Consider the following 16,952-nt stretch of genomic DNA (forward strand, 5'->3'; position numbering starts at 1 on the left):
GATATGGGCATGCAAATAAGTAACACAACCAAGTGTGTCCCACATTGCTTCAGAATGCCTGAATTTTTAATGTATTGTATATGCTTTTTTGTTTTCATTGTCTCCCAGAATAACGGAAACGCATTCTGACTTTGACAAATAGAGGTTGAGATATATATATGTATATATATATAGTTATGGATATATGAGTCATATAGGTGCACACACATGTGTATATAGACACATATCTCCTTTCACTCCATGCTTTCTTTTTAACCCACACAACCCCCCCCCCACACACACACACACAATGCAGGGGGAGAGAGGGCTCACCACCTCACAAACCGAGCTTTCTTTAAGGGAAATATTTTAAGCAATTCAGCCACAGATCTGACCAAGAAAAGAAAACATGTTGATTCTTTTAAATTCCTTAGTGTAAAACTCCAACTCCCCTACCTCACTTAAAAATAGAATCTTAATATATCAAACCTAGAAGAGAGTTCAAGACAGGCTCGTCCAATCTCCTCTTTATATAGGTGAGAAAATTGAGTCCCCAGTGGAGAGAAGTGACTTGCTCAGAAATGGAACTCAGTTTCCCCCAAAGCAGAAAAGCTGATTTTTCTGACTAGTGGAGAGGAGGCTATTCTTAAAGAACTCATCCATTTTGTAGACCTTATCTTTTTATACTTGCCCTAATTAGGGTGGTTTGGATAAATTCTGGGACCCTCCCAGGAGCCCCTTCCACTCTGCTGCCCCCCAGCCCAGCCCACCTTCAGCAAGAACTGAGCTAACTTTGGAGAAGACATCAGTTTGCATTTTACTGCTATTTGCCCTTAGAGCCCTGGGCTAGACCAGGAATATCAGCTCTCTTGCCAAATACCTCTGCCTCTGTGGTATTTCTGGTTTGGCCTTCGGAAGGAATTGCTGGACAAATCACAAGGAAGCCCACTCCGGGGAGATTCCTGCCAGATTTTTTTCTTCAAGACTCGGGGTGGCTAAGATCATTTGGATAAGGGGTTGGATTTCAGATGGCTTGTCTGAACCTGGATTTGGGACCTTTTAAGAATCCCAGTTTCATTCCAATCTTTAACCACACAAAGAAGAGTACCAAGAGAAAAACACAGGAAATCTTGTAAACCTGAACAGAGTGTGTTCTCCACAAAACCTAATAAACCCCTTCTTTGGTTTGGGATTGCTCTAGTCCAAAGACTTACAATACTTGGTCCCAGCCTGCATTTTTCTCTACAAACCACCTCCTTTCTTTTTCTCTATTCCACCCAAACACTATCAGTCTCTTTTGTTCCTTACTTCAATGCTCTGTTACTTCTACCTTTGGCCAACCCTGCAGGCCCCCACCCTGACACCTCCAAAACCTTTAGTCTGCTACTAACCCTGTGGACAATTATACTTTCAAATCCCTCCTTGGATGCCCTTTCTTCCAAGAAGCCCTCCCCCTCTTTTGAAATGTCTGCACAAAGGGACTATGTCTCCAGGCTCCTGAATCCAGTGTCTTGGGATGGTCATCAAAAATAATTAAAACCTCATCCCCAAAGAGCCACCCAAATTTCCTCAGAAATTTCTTTTCCACTCAAGCAGCACCTGGGAGGCCATTTCTTTGGCCTTATTCTATACTGTGGCCACTATGGATCTTCCAGAGAATAAGTTGCTGCATTAACCCCTTTGGGCCATAAATGTATTTAACTATCCTGGAGAGATTGAGAGGATGAATGATCCTTCCCACTGCATCAAAATGAGTCCCTGGCAGTAGTTTATGTAAAGAGAGAATGGAGCCCCATAAATGCTAAAAATACAATTAAAAACAGCAATAGATATTTCCACCCCTTTTTTAGCTTCCCTTCGGATTGCATGATCTCAGAATAGAAATGAATAGATATTTTGGCAAGAGCTACTTTTAAAATGCTATTTATATTTAACTTATGTGAGTACAAATAGATGCTCACATGGTTCAAGTCCAGCCCTCAGTTTATTTGCTTTTAGCCTCAGAGCCAGACGTCCTGATTCCATAGCTGAGTTCACAAAAATAAATGAGTTAGACAAAGCGTTTTCACCTACCAGTAAATTCCCAACCCTCTTTGCCCTTTAACAAGCCTGTGGTCTCCTCCCAAAGTCAGGGCATCTTCCAGACACTCTCTTAGGTCAGAGAAAGCAAGAGGAGATCAGTCCAACCTTCCCAATAACCCCTGAGTTCTGACAGGAGATTTTACAGTGGTGACTCCAATCAGGACCTAGGGAAAGAGAGATGGGGATTCCCAGAAATATTTCACTGGCATTGATTAGATCCAAAGCAAGTAAAAATAATAATGTTCCTGACTTGGAAGCAGAAAACACTTGCCATATACTACAAATTTTCCCATGAAGCCTATAGAATTTTCTGCCCTCGCCCCTATCCTCCACTACCATCGTATTGTTTCTCGATCTCCTTGAAATGTTTAGGCATTTGATTTAAAGACAAGGATAAATATATTTATTGTGACATTTAATGATGTCTGATGACCTACAACACCCCTGCCTGGGTTTTTGCTGTTTTTATGTTGTAAATTCTGTAACTGATACCAGTTGTCATCAAACATCATAAAAGCCATTCATGCCTCAAGTCATCAATATTTATTGTTTCTTTTAGGGCCGAACCTGTTTTCAGTTTGTGGCAGATGGGTTTAATTTTTTAATAGAATAGTCAAACCAGCCGCACCTAGTATAAAGTACTAGATCAGGCCTGACATAACATAATTGAGATATTTAGACCATTATAGGAATAAATATATTTTGAAGGGAGGGAGGGAGAAAGGGAGGGAGGGAGGGAGGGAGAGAGAGAGAGAGAGAGAGAGAGAGAGAGAGAGAGAGAGAGAGAGAGAGAGAGAGAGAGAGAGAGAGAGAGAGAGAGAGAGAGAGAGAGAGAGAGAGAGAGAAAGAAAGAAAGAAAGAAAGAAAGAAAGAAAGAAAGAAAGAAAGAAAGAAAGAAAGAAAAAGAAAGGAAGGAAGGAAGGAAGGAAGGGAGAAAGGAAGGAAGGGAGGAAGGAAGGAAGGGAGGAAGGAAGGAAGGGAGGGAGGAAGGAAGGGAGGGAGGAAGGAAGGAAGGGAGGAAGGAAGGAAGGGAGGGAGGAAGGAAGGGAGGGAGGGAGGAAGGGAGGGAGGAAGGAAGGAGGTAAAGAAGGAAGGAGGGAAGGAAGGAAGGAGGGAAGGAAAAAGGAAGGAAGGACAAAAGGAAGGAAGGAAGGAGGGAGGGAGGGAGAAAGTAGAAGAAAGTAGAGAGTACAAGACAGGAAAGAAAAAGGTAGAGAGAAGGGAAGGGAGGAAAAATGGAGGAAGAAAGGAAGGAAATAAGAAAAGAATGAAGGGAAGAGGGAAGAAGAGAAGGAGGGGGAAGGAGAAAGCCTAGAAATGGAATGGGATCAAAATCAAGAGGGATTAGGATGTCTCACCTAATGTTCCCCACTTACATTTTACCTCTGTGAAATCTAAGAATTGTTATTAAGATAACTCTGCTGTGCTGTGGTCCTTCAATATGACGGTTCAGGGGGAAAGGCAGGCAGGGACTCCACCAGGGCACAATATTCTATTTTAAATGCCCATTGGTTTGTGTAAATGCCTGTCCCTTTAGTATCTGAAGGATGTGTCTAAGTCAACATTAAAAAGTGAAAAATTTGAGTGTTACAATTTCAAATTCCTTTATATTCATTCATTGAAGACATCAGTTTACTAATGTATCTCATTGTAACACAGGTTGCCTGACTTTTCCCTAGTGGCTTATCCCCCAGAAATTTATTCTCAGTCCATGGCCTTCTCCAGAAAAATCATCCCAACTGGAATGAGATAGATGCAATCAAGCTGTGAAGTTGGAGACTTTCATTCTAAACTACCTCATGTTCTCCTTTGGTTATGACTTCTTCCTCATCTGAGGTTCTCAGAGCTATCCAGTGCTCTCTCTCCACTTCAAATTCTGTTCTTGGGAAAACATATGATAAATGAATTCTCACTGTGGGCCCCTCAAGGGCAGGGATGCTCACTCACTCTTTTGCCTTTCTTTGTAGCTCCAGAGCTCAGCACAATGCCTAACATATAGCAGTAGATGTTAATAAATGTGTACTGACTGATTTAAATGGCCAATAAGTCTTATTGTTGTCAACATTAGCTTATTGACTGTATATGTGGTTTGCAAATTATTTTATATGTATTATTCTCACAGAGAGTAAGTTCCTTAGTAGAAGATCATTGATCTAAGGGTCAGAAGGTTTGCATTCTGAGCCTGGTTCTGCCCCCAATTCTGTGTGACTTTGTACTAATCATTTCTCCTTTGGCTAATGCAACCCTGCCTAAAGAGAGGGCCATATTTCATCTTGCCTGGGGCGTAACAAAGTTTAGTGGCTGCAGGGATCACATGTTACCTAATAGGCCTCAGTTTCCTCATCTGTAAAATGAGGGAATTAGAGAAGATAAATTTGAAGAACTTTTCTAGCTCTATCCCTCTATGATTCCACAACTCACATCTCCGGACTCTTCAGAAGGACACTTTCTTTGTTGCCTCAGATGACTTCCATTATTTTACTAGGAAGGAAACAAGTAAGCATTTACTATGTGCCAGTCATTGTACTTAATCATCATAATTATTTTCTCCATCTAGGTGATGCAGTAACTGAATTAATGGCCCTGGAGTAAGCAAGGCCTGAGTTTAAATTTGAATGTAGACACCCTGGAACTCGGGGAAAGTCATTTTTGCCTCAGTTCCCTCCACCATAAAATGGGGATAATAATAGCACCCCAAGGTTGACATGAAGATCAACTGAGCCAATATTTGTAAATCATTTAGTATAGTCAGTACCTAATATGTAGCTGTACTTTATAAATATTCCCTTCCCCATTCTACAGGTAGAGAAACAAGTTTTTTGGTATGTGTTTTTAAACCCTTACCTTCTGTCTTAGAATCAATATTGTATATTGGTTCCAAGGCAGAGGAGTGGTAAGGGCTAGGCAATGGGGGTTAAGTGACTTGCCCAGGGTCACACAGCTGGGAAGTATCAGAGGTCAGATTTGAATCCAGGACCTCCCTTATCTACGCCTTGCTCTCAATCCACTGAGCCACCCAAAGTGAAGTTTTAAGTGACTTGTTCAGGGTCACAAAGCTAGGAAGTAGCTGAGGCCACATTTGATTGCAGCAGCCATGAAGAGAAACTGAGAGAAGAGTTAATGTACAAGTGTTTCCTCCTCTTAGAGAGCAAATGGTAGGAGGGGAATTAAGAACATGATGTGGGGGAGTTGCAGGGAAATGGCATGACTTGCCTAGAAGGGGATTGCCTTACCCACCAAACATCACCCCCAAGGTTCCCGATAGCAAGTTTTTGCTTGTTGATTTTCGGGGAGGTGATAGAAACTCGCAGATAAGGAGGTTTGGAGATTACCAGTAATTCTGAATGAGCTTCCTCGAATTTATTATCTGTGAGCCCCGGAGACGGAGAATGAAAGGAAGTTCAGAGCCTCTGCTCAGGACTCCATTCTCCAAAGCTCCCGGCCCCCCTAGAGATGATAGCGCAGAATGAGGGAGACTGCCGAAACGGTGCCCTTTTCCTTCCTCAGGTAGGATGCGATCTAAGCCGCCACTGTACCTTGTCACACCCCAGGGAAGAGGAAAGAGACACAGGGCCCGGTAGGGCTGCACCTATTGGAGATAGCTACCTCGCGCCACAACTTCCCACCCACGCGGCCTTTTGTGGTGACATTAAAGTCGGAGAGAAAAAAGGGAAAGGGAAGGAGAAACCATGACAAAAGGAGAGTTTCCAAAAAGCGCCTGGCAAAAGAAATAGGTCAGACTTCAAAGCAAGCCAGCAAACTCTCCCTAATAGTCCAAACCAGCATTTGAATGGAGAAGAATAATACTTCCAGTTTATGTAACAGTGCTCCAAGAAGTTTAAGGAGCTCCAAGTTGATCTCCCCCCCCCTCCCCCTCCCCAGCTTTTCTTCCTTGTGAGAGGGGTGAGGTGAGGGGATTGAGATATTCTCACTTCTTGGAGAATGGCGGAGAGCAATAGGATGGCTTGTCCCTGGTTACCAAGCTAGCCAACTGGAGCGTAACAATTAGAAATTCTGAACGAGTCCCCAGGTATCCTATGAGTGCTCGGATCTTTCCTCTAGGACACAATGAGGGTATCTTTCATGATGACACCATAGATTTAGTAGGGACTTCAAGGGTCAACTAGTCCCACCTTTCATTTTATATTATTTTAGTATTCATAGTCATTCAATATTAATTATATTATTGTAAATATCATTTTATAGAGGCCCAGAGAGGCTAAGTAGTAAGAGTCAAAAGTAGGATTTGAACTTATGTCCCTAGATTCAGCACCTTTTTGTCTGTAACATGCTGTTTTGTTTTGTTTTTAAACTCTTACCTTCCATCTTAGAATTAATACTGGGTATTGGTTCTAAGGTACAAGAGTGGTAAGGGCTAGGTAATGGGGGTTAAGTGACTTGCCCAGGGTCACACAGCTAGGAAGTGTCTGAGGCCAGATTTGAACCTAGGACTTCCTGTCTCTGGGCCTGACTCTCAATCCACTGAGCCACCCAGCTGTCCTCAATACTGGTTTTTTTGTTGTTTTTTTTTAATCAACTAGAAAAACCATATTCATCCAGTTTGGTTGTAAAATTGTCCAAGGAAAAAGAAAAGGAGAATTATATAAACATAAGTCCATAGGCATACTCTGAAAAAAGAGAAATTATTGATGAATCTACAGGGTCATTTCACACACATCCATTCCCTTTAGAACTACTCATGCATTCCTGGTAGAAGGATATTGTATCCTTCATTGGTTCCCCTCCCTGTTTGGATGAGCCCCAACATCCAAATGCCACCCATGTCTTCATATGTTGGCCAAGATCCAGTGCAAGGCTTTGGAGCCTTACATTACCTGGTAGGCCATTCCCAGCCCAACCTTCCCTGAGTTAAGATGGCTCTATGCCATTCTCCCCCAGGAACAGAGTTTACAATCAGAGCCCATCATGGAAAGGAAGAAGACTCATGAGGGGGTGGTAGTGCTGTGAGTCTTGTTCAGGCACAAAGGGGTCTTAAGCCTCTAAAGTATGGTATGCTCCTTCCTCCGGTGGAGGAGGCCCTGCCCAGTCATGACTTTTGGTGGGATATGGGATAGGAGTTGAAGAAGCATCAGTCCATGCCAGATGATCCTTTGTATGGTGTGGGAAGGGGACGGGGCATGGACTGAGATAACTGGAAATACATTCTTAAACCAAAAGGAGCATCAGCTCACATCATGTATTGAGCATCTCTCATAGGTTCAGATTTCTTTTTGTCCTCTGATCTCCACCCCCACCCCAACCCCTGAATGGGTGCTGTTGGAGAAAACAAAAGACCTTTCCCTGCTCTCAAAGAAATACAGTCTAATGAGGGCGAGTGGATCCATGTACATGAACATGTGAAAGGAAAATACACAAATCCAACCTCAGATCTGTAGATCACTCTGTAATTGTCATGAGTTAAGACTCATGAAGTGCTTCGATCTGAGTAGCATGACTTAAGGAAGATTTCATGGAAAGGGGGTGGGTTTCAATCTTGAGCAGGGTTTTAGAATTGAGGAACAACTTGCATTAGTCAAGAGTAGCAGCAGCCAGGAAGATAGCAGATGTCATGCCTCCTCACCCCATAATCTTCACTGAGAAGAGTTCAAGAATTAAGTCCGCACTCAAATGGCCAAATAAGAGACAAAGTACTTAGGTGATATTGGAAAGACCTTGGGAACAGCTAACATTCCATGCAATCCCCAAATCTTCTAGTAAGATTTCTAGGTGTGATGACATTTAGAAGGCCCTCCAGTGTGGAGAAGTAAAGACCAAACAATGCCCAAAGCTCAACCTGGAAGGTCAGATAAAGGAATCTGGGAGTTGCCAGGCCACTCTGTTTATCTAACCTAGCTAATCATAGGTAACCCTTCACCTTTAAGACATCAGTCATCCACTGAATCTCACTGCCTGCAAAGGATCTTAAATGGAGGTCTCTCAGATGGTTGGACCCCAACTGTTCTTTGAGTAGATGCCATCAGGAGATACAAGGATTGAACCTTCCTTCTAAGCCAGAGCTAACCACTAGGTCAGAAGACTGAGAAGCCACCACTGAGGACTGGGTCAGGTAAAATAAAGCAGAGTTGTGCCAGTTCTAAATGGCTTTCCCAAATGATTATTAAATTTTCAGAGTAAGTATTTACACCTCAATAATCAGCAGTCTCTACAAATCTGGACATGAATAATTGTTTTGATGATTATATAGACTTTTAAAAAGTGTTAATAATACAGATTACATTTAAAAGTACTTGTTTAATATATGCCTACACATCCCTTTATTATTCTAAAAACATTTTTTGAGCCCAGCCAGAGTATAATAGGAGGCTCAGGGAAGGAAGTCATACCCAAATTGAAATCTGATAATTGACTGTAGGCGAATAATAATAATAAACAATAAATATATAGTGCTTTCAGGTTTGCTAAGTGCTTTACATCTATTATCTTATCAAGCCTCACAATACCAATACAACAATACTCTATGGAATAAAATATCCTATCTCTTTTTACTTCTCCGACTGGTTCTTTTGGAACTGCCACATGGAACAGACTATGTCTTATGGTTGGAACTTAGATTTAACCTGGGAATTTAATTGCAATATCATCCCTTTGAAAGATGTCATCATTCAACTCCTTCTCTTCTTCAGAAAGGGTCTGTAAGCTTATATTTAAGGACATGATATGTAGAACTCATTTTTCTTTTCCCTTTCCTTTGGCAGTTTCTTTACCACATATATGTCAATTATATGTAAATCTGCCCTGCCACAATCTGAGGTCCTCTGGGGTCTCCCTATCTGCCATTTACCTATGGACGCTCTATCTCTAGGCACTGCCATCTGACTTGCTTATTCACCCTAAGGACTCCTGGGGTTTTCCATCTTCCTATCACTGCACCCTTAGGACATCTGGACCTTTTCATTTTTCTTGAAAATGAATTCTGTTATATGTGTTTTCTCTCTCAGTTAGAAAGCAGGGACAATCTTACTTTTTCTATTTGTATTTTCATCCCTAAACACAGCAACTGGCATATAGTAAACATTTAATAAATTATTTTTTATTTAGTCATTCAAAAAAATCTTCAAAGAGTGGCGAGCACGCCCTCTCTGTTTTTCTGTGTCTGTGTTTAAGGTAAGTCATGAGCCATGACCCTAAGAAGCTTGAACTCTAATTGGGACAATAACACATATAGCTAGATAAAGGAGTATGCTAGTAAATATTTAACAACTGGCTCTCCAGGGGAAAAATGCATTTATAAGACACACTTTTGAATTTAATTTTCATTATTAATACTTTCTCCATTACTTTCTTAATTTTAGACAATCAACAAAACAGCAAATCAAGCCTGAGATCATGTTTGCTGATTCCCAAGGTATAATGCTCATGCTGAAAATTTAACAATCCTCCAAACAGGATGGAACTGGCTCCAACTCATTGCTGCTGCATGTAGGTATATATGATACCTTCCCTCCCCACTATTCTTCTTTCAATTGATCCGAATCCTATTTTTATTTGAAAACTGGGTTCAATGCTATCCTCATCCAGAGAAAGAACTATGGAAGTAGAAACACAGAAGAAAAACATATGAAGGATCACATAGTTTCATGGAGATATGATTGGGGATGTAGACTCTAAAGGATCATCCTAGTGCAAATATTAATAATATAGAAATAGGTCTTGATCAATAATACATGTAAAACCCAGTGGAATTGCACATTGGCTATGGGAGGGGACAGGGAGGAGAGGAGGGAAAGAACATGAATCATGTAACTGGAAAAATATTCTAAATTAATCAATTAAATAAAGTAAAAAACAAAACAAAACAGTTCAACCTACTTCCTCCAAGAAGCCTTCTTTGACTACTTTAGCCCTCACTGAGATCCCCTTTTCTAAACTTTTAAAGTACTTATTGTCAGAATTACATCTTTGGCACTTTGTTCTCTTGTGTGTTTTGAATTATCTTTCTGGGTATGTGGTCTGCTTCCTTCAGGAGACTTGAGGCAGGGACCATGTCTTTTACTTTATTGCATCCCTTGCAATCTCAAGAAATGTTCTAGGTTCATCTTAGTGGATTCTCATTGAATCAGTGAAACAATCTATCAAAACAACTTTAGTGAGGCTTCAAGACTTTGTACTTAGCCTTGGTGAAATACAAAAATTAATAGATATAGTAGTCCTTTCCCTCGAGGAGCTTCCTTCTAGGAGGAGGGATGAGACATGTATACAAATAACCACTAGTATAAATGTCAGAAGAAAAGTTCAAGGAGTATTGGGAATTCAGAGAATTCAGGAGAGATTGACTTCTTTTAGATATGAGAGAGCCAAGGTAGTCTCATGGAAGAGGGACCATTTGAATGGTTTAGCTAGGTAGAGATGGAAAGGGGCATTTTTTTACATAGAAGTGATCATCTGACTATAGGCACAGAGCTGGGGAAGCATAAGGCATGGTTAGGAAAGAGTGAGTACTGTGATTTGACTGGAGTGAAGTGAGTGAGAGAGTAGGAAGAGATTATCATGATCCCAGAATGCCAAACTAAGGAGTCTAAACTTTATCCTATAGGCAAAAGGAAGCCATTCAGGATTTTCAATCAGAGGAGTGATACCATCCAAACCACAGGGCAGGAAGATCAATCTGGCAGCATCTCATAGAATGGGTGGGAGAGGAGAAAAATTAGAAGAGAGATCAGCTAAGACCCTTGCAGTAGTCAAGACAAGAAAAATGACAAGAACTTGAACTGTGGACAATGGAGAGGAGGGAGCAGGAACAAGAGATATTCTTTTTGGAGATAGTATAGATAGAAGGGTCTTGATGATGGATGAGAATGGGGGAAGAAGAGGGAAAGGAGTCAAAGATGACTTCAAGATCTTAAACCTTGGTGTCTGGGAAAATGCTGGGGTCATAAAAGAAAAGGAGAAGATGGGATGATGAGCAGGTCTGGTTGGCGAAATGATGTTTAGTTTTAGATTTAAGACTGACACAAAAAATAACAATAGTACACAAGGCAGTAAAAGGAAAAAAGCCAAATGGATGGAGCAGACACTATGTTCAGCTGTAACAGTTCAGAGGAGGGGAGAGTTCAGCCACATGGCTCCTTGGACACCTTCCTCTGTTAGGAAGTTCAATCCCATTGAATTCCTCAGTTTTAAATACCCATTTCTCTCCTTTCCTTCTCCTCCACCCCCTACTTTTTCTTCCCTGTGGAGTCAGAAGGCTGGAGAATCAGGACAGCAGAGATGGGGCTGCCAGCTTGCGGGTGGTCTCCCCAGCTGATCTGGTAGATTTCTTCTCTGAGAATCAGTCTTTAAAGACTCAATCCCTCCTCCTTTCCCCCTCTCTTCAGGTTTTTTTTCCCCTCCCAACTGAAAACAGCTGGCAACTTATTCAGAAATTTCTAGGAAGGAACAAACTCCCCTTTCATGATGAGAACACCAAGGACAAGAGGTCTGTGTTTGAATGTTTACAGGCTTCAGTTGAGATAGGGGGACCAAGGGTACTGTTCTACACCAAGCCTGTAGGAAACACCCAAAGCATATTAAAAGTAAAGAGTTGGCAGACCTATTTCTAGATAAGCTTGAATCTTCATCAGTCTAACGAAGTGTTCTCAGGCTCTGTTTCACATAGTCCATAAGGCTTAATGAAAAATCTGTGTCAGATTAAAAAACATAGCTGCAACTCTCCCAGAGTTTCCAGACTTGGAGGTCAAGGTCCAAAGAGATCTGATCAGCATACCCCAGATGCTGCTGGAGCAATGTGTCAAGGAAGAAAAGGAAATGGGGAATGATGGTTTCTTTGGCGACTTCATCTGAGGGAATTTAGAACAGAGGTCTAACTTGTCCTTGCCCAGAGGGTGTCCTAGTGGCTAGGAGGCAGGTGAATGATCTCATTTGTCAGGTTAGGTTTTTGTTTTTGTTTTCGAGATTTCTTGGACCCAGAGCAAAGGGGCAAACAGGGATTTTTCCCAGGACACCAAAATTTAATTGGATACACCTTTTCTGTGGTGATCATCATTCTCATGCTTTCCTTGTCTGATGCTTCAAGCCTCCAAATGAAGCAACACAGGACTGGGCCTGCTTCTTGCCCTTTCCAGTATTGTGGCACCTTTCTGCTCCTGATGGTTCTTTCTCCTACCCTTTGCAGGATCAGGATTGAAAGTTAGGGCACAATCCATCAATTGCTTGTGCTCGAGACTGCCTGTACCATGTTCCTCATCTTGTTTCCTATACCCTGGCATCTCAGAGCACTGACCTTAAAACCAGAAGAGTCAAGTTTTCATCTCATCTCTGTCACTGGCTAGTTTTGCTGCCTAGACAAATGCCTCTGTGCTTCAATGTTCTGTTCTGTCATATAAGGTGGTTCGACTATAGATGATCTCTAAAGTTCCTTCTAGACCTAAAACTTTTAATTCCATGATTTGGAATTGCTTGCCTTCAATCAATGTAGTATTTTCCCCATTCGTCCCCCCCACCCATTGAAGGGTGAAGGAAGCATTAACTATGTAATGTCTATTCAAAATAAGATTATAAAATTATATAAATACATAAAGAAACTATTATTTCTCCCCCCCCCCCCCAGCATCTGCCATAAATCACTCTATCAACATAGATCTCAACCCATCTATGGCTTAGTCGGTAAATCCTTGGTTTCTTCCTGGGGTACATAGAGGTTAAACTACTTTTCTTGCCTTATGGATCCATATGCAACAGAGGAAGAATTTGAACACAGGTTTGACTTTCCAAGTCTAGAATACTATCCAATATGGTAAACACCCTGTTCAACCAATCTAGTGAGAATTTTATTAATTAATTGCTATAGTGTGTTAAATTATTGTGTCATTATACATTGTGTTAATGTATTGTTAAATACTAGAGATACCATGAAAAAGCAAAAATAGTCCCTTTCCTCAAACATATTCTGTAATTTTAGTATCATAAAATACTAGTTTTGGAACGGTTGGCTAGTCTACTCTGTTGTATCTTCTTTATTCCCTGATTTCTAGTGATCCTTAATAAACTCATGAAATATAATATTTTTATTATTAGAGATATAATTTAATTTTTACACCTGATATATTAAATCACTTTGAAAACTGTCAAAAATCATAGAATTAGAAGGTGATGATAATGAGGTATTTTGGGATAGTGGCTAAAGTCCTGGATTCAAGTCAGGAAGACCTGGGTCATATCCCACCTCAGACTCTTCCTGTAAGTCTCATGACTCCGGGCAACTCAAGTTCTCTGAGTTTGACTTTTCTCATTTCTAAAATGAGAATGATAAAAGTATGTGGGCAATTAGGTGGCAGAGTGGACAGAGTACTGCTACTGGAATCAGGAAGACCTCAATTCAAATCTAGCTTCACTTACTAACTGTGTTGTGTGACTCTGAGTAAGTCACTTCACCCTGTTTGCCTCAGTTTCCTCATCTCTTGAATGAGCTGGAGAAGGAAATGGCAAACTACTCCAGTATTTTTGCCAAGAAAACCCCAAATGGAGTTACAAAGAATCAAATGTCTGAAACAATTGAATAACCAACCACAAGAACCAATAGCCCCTACCTCAGTGTTGTCATGAGGACCAAATGAGATAATAGTGCTGCATTTTGCAAACTTTAAACATGATATAAATGCCAGCTTTTACAATGATGCTAGTGAACAGTGACTCCTTGCCTGTGCTCAGCTAATGACTAATGCTGCAATTAATTATTGATATGACAATATCCTACATTTGATTAGAGATGAAGCTTTCCCTCTAATTCCTTCATCTAGTGAATTTAATGCCACTGTAAGGTAAGCACAATTGGAATTATTAGGCCTATTTCACAGATGAGGAAGTTAAGGCACAACATAGTTCATTGAGTTTCATAAAAACAATGTATATGCTAGTAGAGAGTAGTAGAATAAGCTATCATTGTTATTTCAGGCTCTCTCTGGACAACATCCTGAAAACCTTGTTTTGGTGGCCCAGTCAGCATGACCAGGGCAACCTCTTGGTAAAGAAGACCAGACCCCTTAGCTATTCAATTACTTTAGCCAGGTATTTGAGACCCTCTAAAATTGTCTTCCTATTTTTCCAATCTGGATTGCTAGCTCTTCCTTGTAGGTGACAATCCCATTCTTGACTTCATGACTGTGTATAGCTATTTTTCCATGCTTGGGATATGCTCTCTCATCATGTCCCATCTTTAGACATTTTCTTTTGGACTGAGTTCAGGTGCTGTCTCTGCATAACACCTTCCCTGGGGGTTTCCTCTTGCAATCCCTTTGTATCATATTGTATAATTTTGCCAAATACTCCTGTCTTGGGTTATCCTAGGAGAATATAATCTCCTTGAGATCATGATCTGTTTTGCTTGGCATGGAAATAACATAATTGTGCTGAATTGAATTGAATTCAATTCAGTTGAGCTGAATCCCCTTGTGCTCCAATACTCAGCATCCACATAATGCCTTACATTCCAAAAGCATGTGTTACATATGTATGTGATTAGGACAATGGGGGAGGCAGATCTTCTAAGTTCCAGTTGTGAGTCACATAATGGTTAAGTGAGTAACCCAAGGCCACACAGCGTTTCAGAGTTATTAATCAAATCCCATGTCTTAGTCTGGTGTTTTCCCCAGAAGGCCACCCTATCTCCTTTTCTTTGGAAACTTTCTCTCTCACCCCAAATAGTCTTGCCAATATTAAATAAGAATCAACTTTCACACCATTCTGGGTCTTCTGAGTGTTCTTTTTTGGGGGGTGGGGAGGAGAAGAATGGGTGGTAAAAGGGTGTTGTTTTGAAACCCCCTGTTCATTGCAAAACCAAAGAGACAAAAGAGAGCCCTTATTAGCAGCAGAGCAGCAGAGATTTCAACTACTCATGGAGGTGAAAGGGCAACGAGGGAAAGGGCTGGAATGCCAGAGATTACATGTCTGTTGGAAGAGGGGACTGGCCATTCAAGATGCCCCAAAGATACCCAGACAATGGCTTGCAGAGAGATGGAATCCTCTTCACCAACCTTCACAGAATCAAGATTCTTAGAACTCCTCGTCTTCTAGAGGAGAAATTTGAGCTTCGGGGAAGTTTAGCAGCTTTTAGTGTTTATAGATGTGGTCCTCATGTTTATGGGTGGAGCTGTGTCCTTCTCTAGTAAACCTAGTTTAGGTCATATGAGTCCTTCAGTGCTTTCCATATTGAATTCAGACTCTCTGATTTGGATAAGGTCACAGAGAAAGATGGTGGCAGAGCCTGGATTAGAAGCTGGATTTCTTCTCTCCCCAGCCTTGCCCACTCCACTATATACATTGCATCTCTTCAAATAATGTTTTTTGAAATATCCCTGAGCAGGAATGAGAAGCCTACTAGATTAAAAAAAAATTTAGTTGGGGAGCAGCTAGATGACTCAATGGATTGAGAGCCAAGTCTAGAGATGGGAGATCCTGAGTACAAATCTGACCTCGGGCACTTTCTGGCTATGTGACCCTGGGCAAGTCACTTAACCCCAATTGCCTAGCTCCTATTGCTCTTCTGCCTTAGAACCAATACTTAATGTTGGTTATAATATATTTATGACATATAATATATATGTTGGTTATAATAATAATCCAAGACAGAAGGTAAGGGTTTAAAAAATTAAAAAATGAGACCTGCCCCTCTTGCCAGCCACCCACCTATTGACCAAGTGTTACCAAACCCATGCCATGCTCTACTGGGCATGTGGGGGGGGAGCACAAGATGTCTGTCTGTCTGTCTTTGTCTCTGTCCAGTCTGGTCAGTTAGTGTCTATTCCTATTGATCATCTGTGTACAGAACAATCCTTCTCACCTATAACAAGCCCCCTCATGAAACAGTGTATTTATAACTGAAAAAAAATTTGTTTCAAATTGGTCTCACCAGCCTCAAAGTCCAGAAAGCCCAAGTTCAAGTTCTGTCTCTAGCACATTATTATAGACTAAATCATCTTGGGCAAGTCACTTAATCTATTCCTGTCTCTGAGCAATTCTCTAAGACTGTAAGACCCAAAGAAGGGCTAAAGGAGTGAGAGAGATCCTTCATTTGGAGTACCCTATACCCATGAGACCACAGGTCCAGTCCCATTCCATATGGGCAGGAGGGGATTAAAAGCTTTGCTTTCAAGGCTTTCAATCACATCAAATAGGTTATCCTGAGTAATAACAGGAAAGGCAAGAAGACTAGAGACAGTAAGCAGCGAGTCTGACTTAAGCACAGCCTGGGTATGTGCACGTACATGTGAGTTTGTGCCTTTCTCATCCCCTCCCTCCCCTCAGCATCCCTTCTCCACCAAGGAGCTGGTCCCAGTATCCAGTCATTTCACAAGTAGCCTAGAGCAAAAATTAGTCCTCCATGTAGATTTCTACATCAAATGTTGGTTTGGGTGGGAGCTATGTAAACAGTTGGGAAACAGATGTAGCCCGAGGTGTAACCACTTCTTGTACACAAGTGGAGAAGACAAGGGAGGAAGGGGGGCAGGGGCAAAGAGGCAGAAAAGGAAGCCTTCTGAATGGAAGAATCCTCATGTGTTCCACTTTTAAGGGACTTTAAAGATCTCCTTATCCGTTTCTTTCACATTACATGAAAGGAAAGTGAAGCTCAGGAGGGCCAATGGCTTCACTAAGGCCACAGAGCTTGTGAGGGACAGCAGGGACTGGGACCCTGTCCTCCCAAATAGCCAGTCCCAGATTCTTCCAAGGAGTTGGGGAAGGAAGGACAAATATTTTAGTTGCCACGTAAGAAAAGAGTTTGAGAGCCAATTTCCTGAGAAAAGGGCGTTTGACGGGAGCTGAAACATGAATGGACCTGAGATCCCTGACAGTGTTCTTCAGATGGTGACAAAGGATCTGTTAAATTCTTTGTTACAAAGAACCTAAGTCCAATTTCTTTTTGTGCTCTAAGCACATTT

The 16,952-nt window shown here is 41.3% G+C and overlaps 1 long non-coding RNA gene across 1 annotated transcript in view; it reads right to left on the reverse strand.

The window, feature by feature from the left end:
• The window catches only part of LOC103096676 (uncharacterized), a 39,495-nt gene extending 33,491 nt beyond the window's left edge, over positions 1–6,004 (reverse strand). Inside the window, exons 1-3 of the long non-coding RNA XR_001626162.2 lie at positions 5,394–6,004; positions 4,483–4,542; positions 2,053–2,225 (exon numbers count right to left, since the gene is read on the reverse strand). This is a non-coding gene — a long non-coding RNA (uncharacterized LOC103096676). The remainder of the gene's footprint in view (positions 1–2,052; positions 2,226–4,482; positions 4,543–5,393) is intronic.
• Between the last annotated feature and the right edge of the window lie 10,948 nt (positions 6,005–16,952).

Source organism: Monodelphis domestica, chromosome 1 (assembly GCF_027887165.1).
Source record: "Monodelphis domestica isolate mMonDom1 chromosome 1, mMonDom1.pri, whole genome shotgun sequence".
NCBI classification, from domain to species: domain Eukaryota; kingdom Metazoa; phylum Chordata; class Mammalia; order Didelphimorphia; family Didelphidae; genus Monodelphis; species Monodelphis domestica.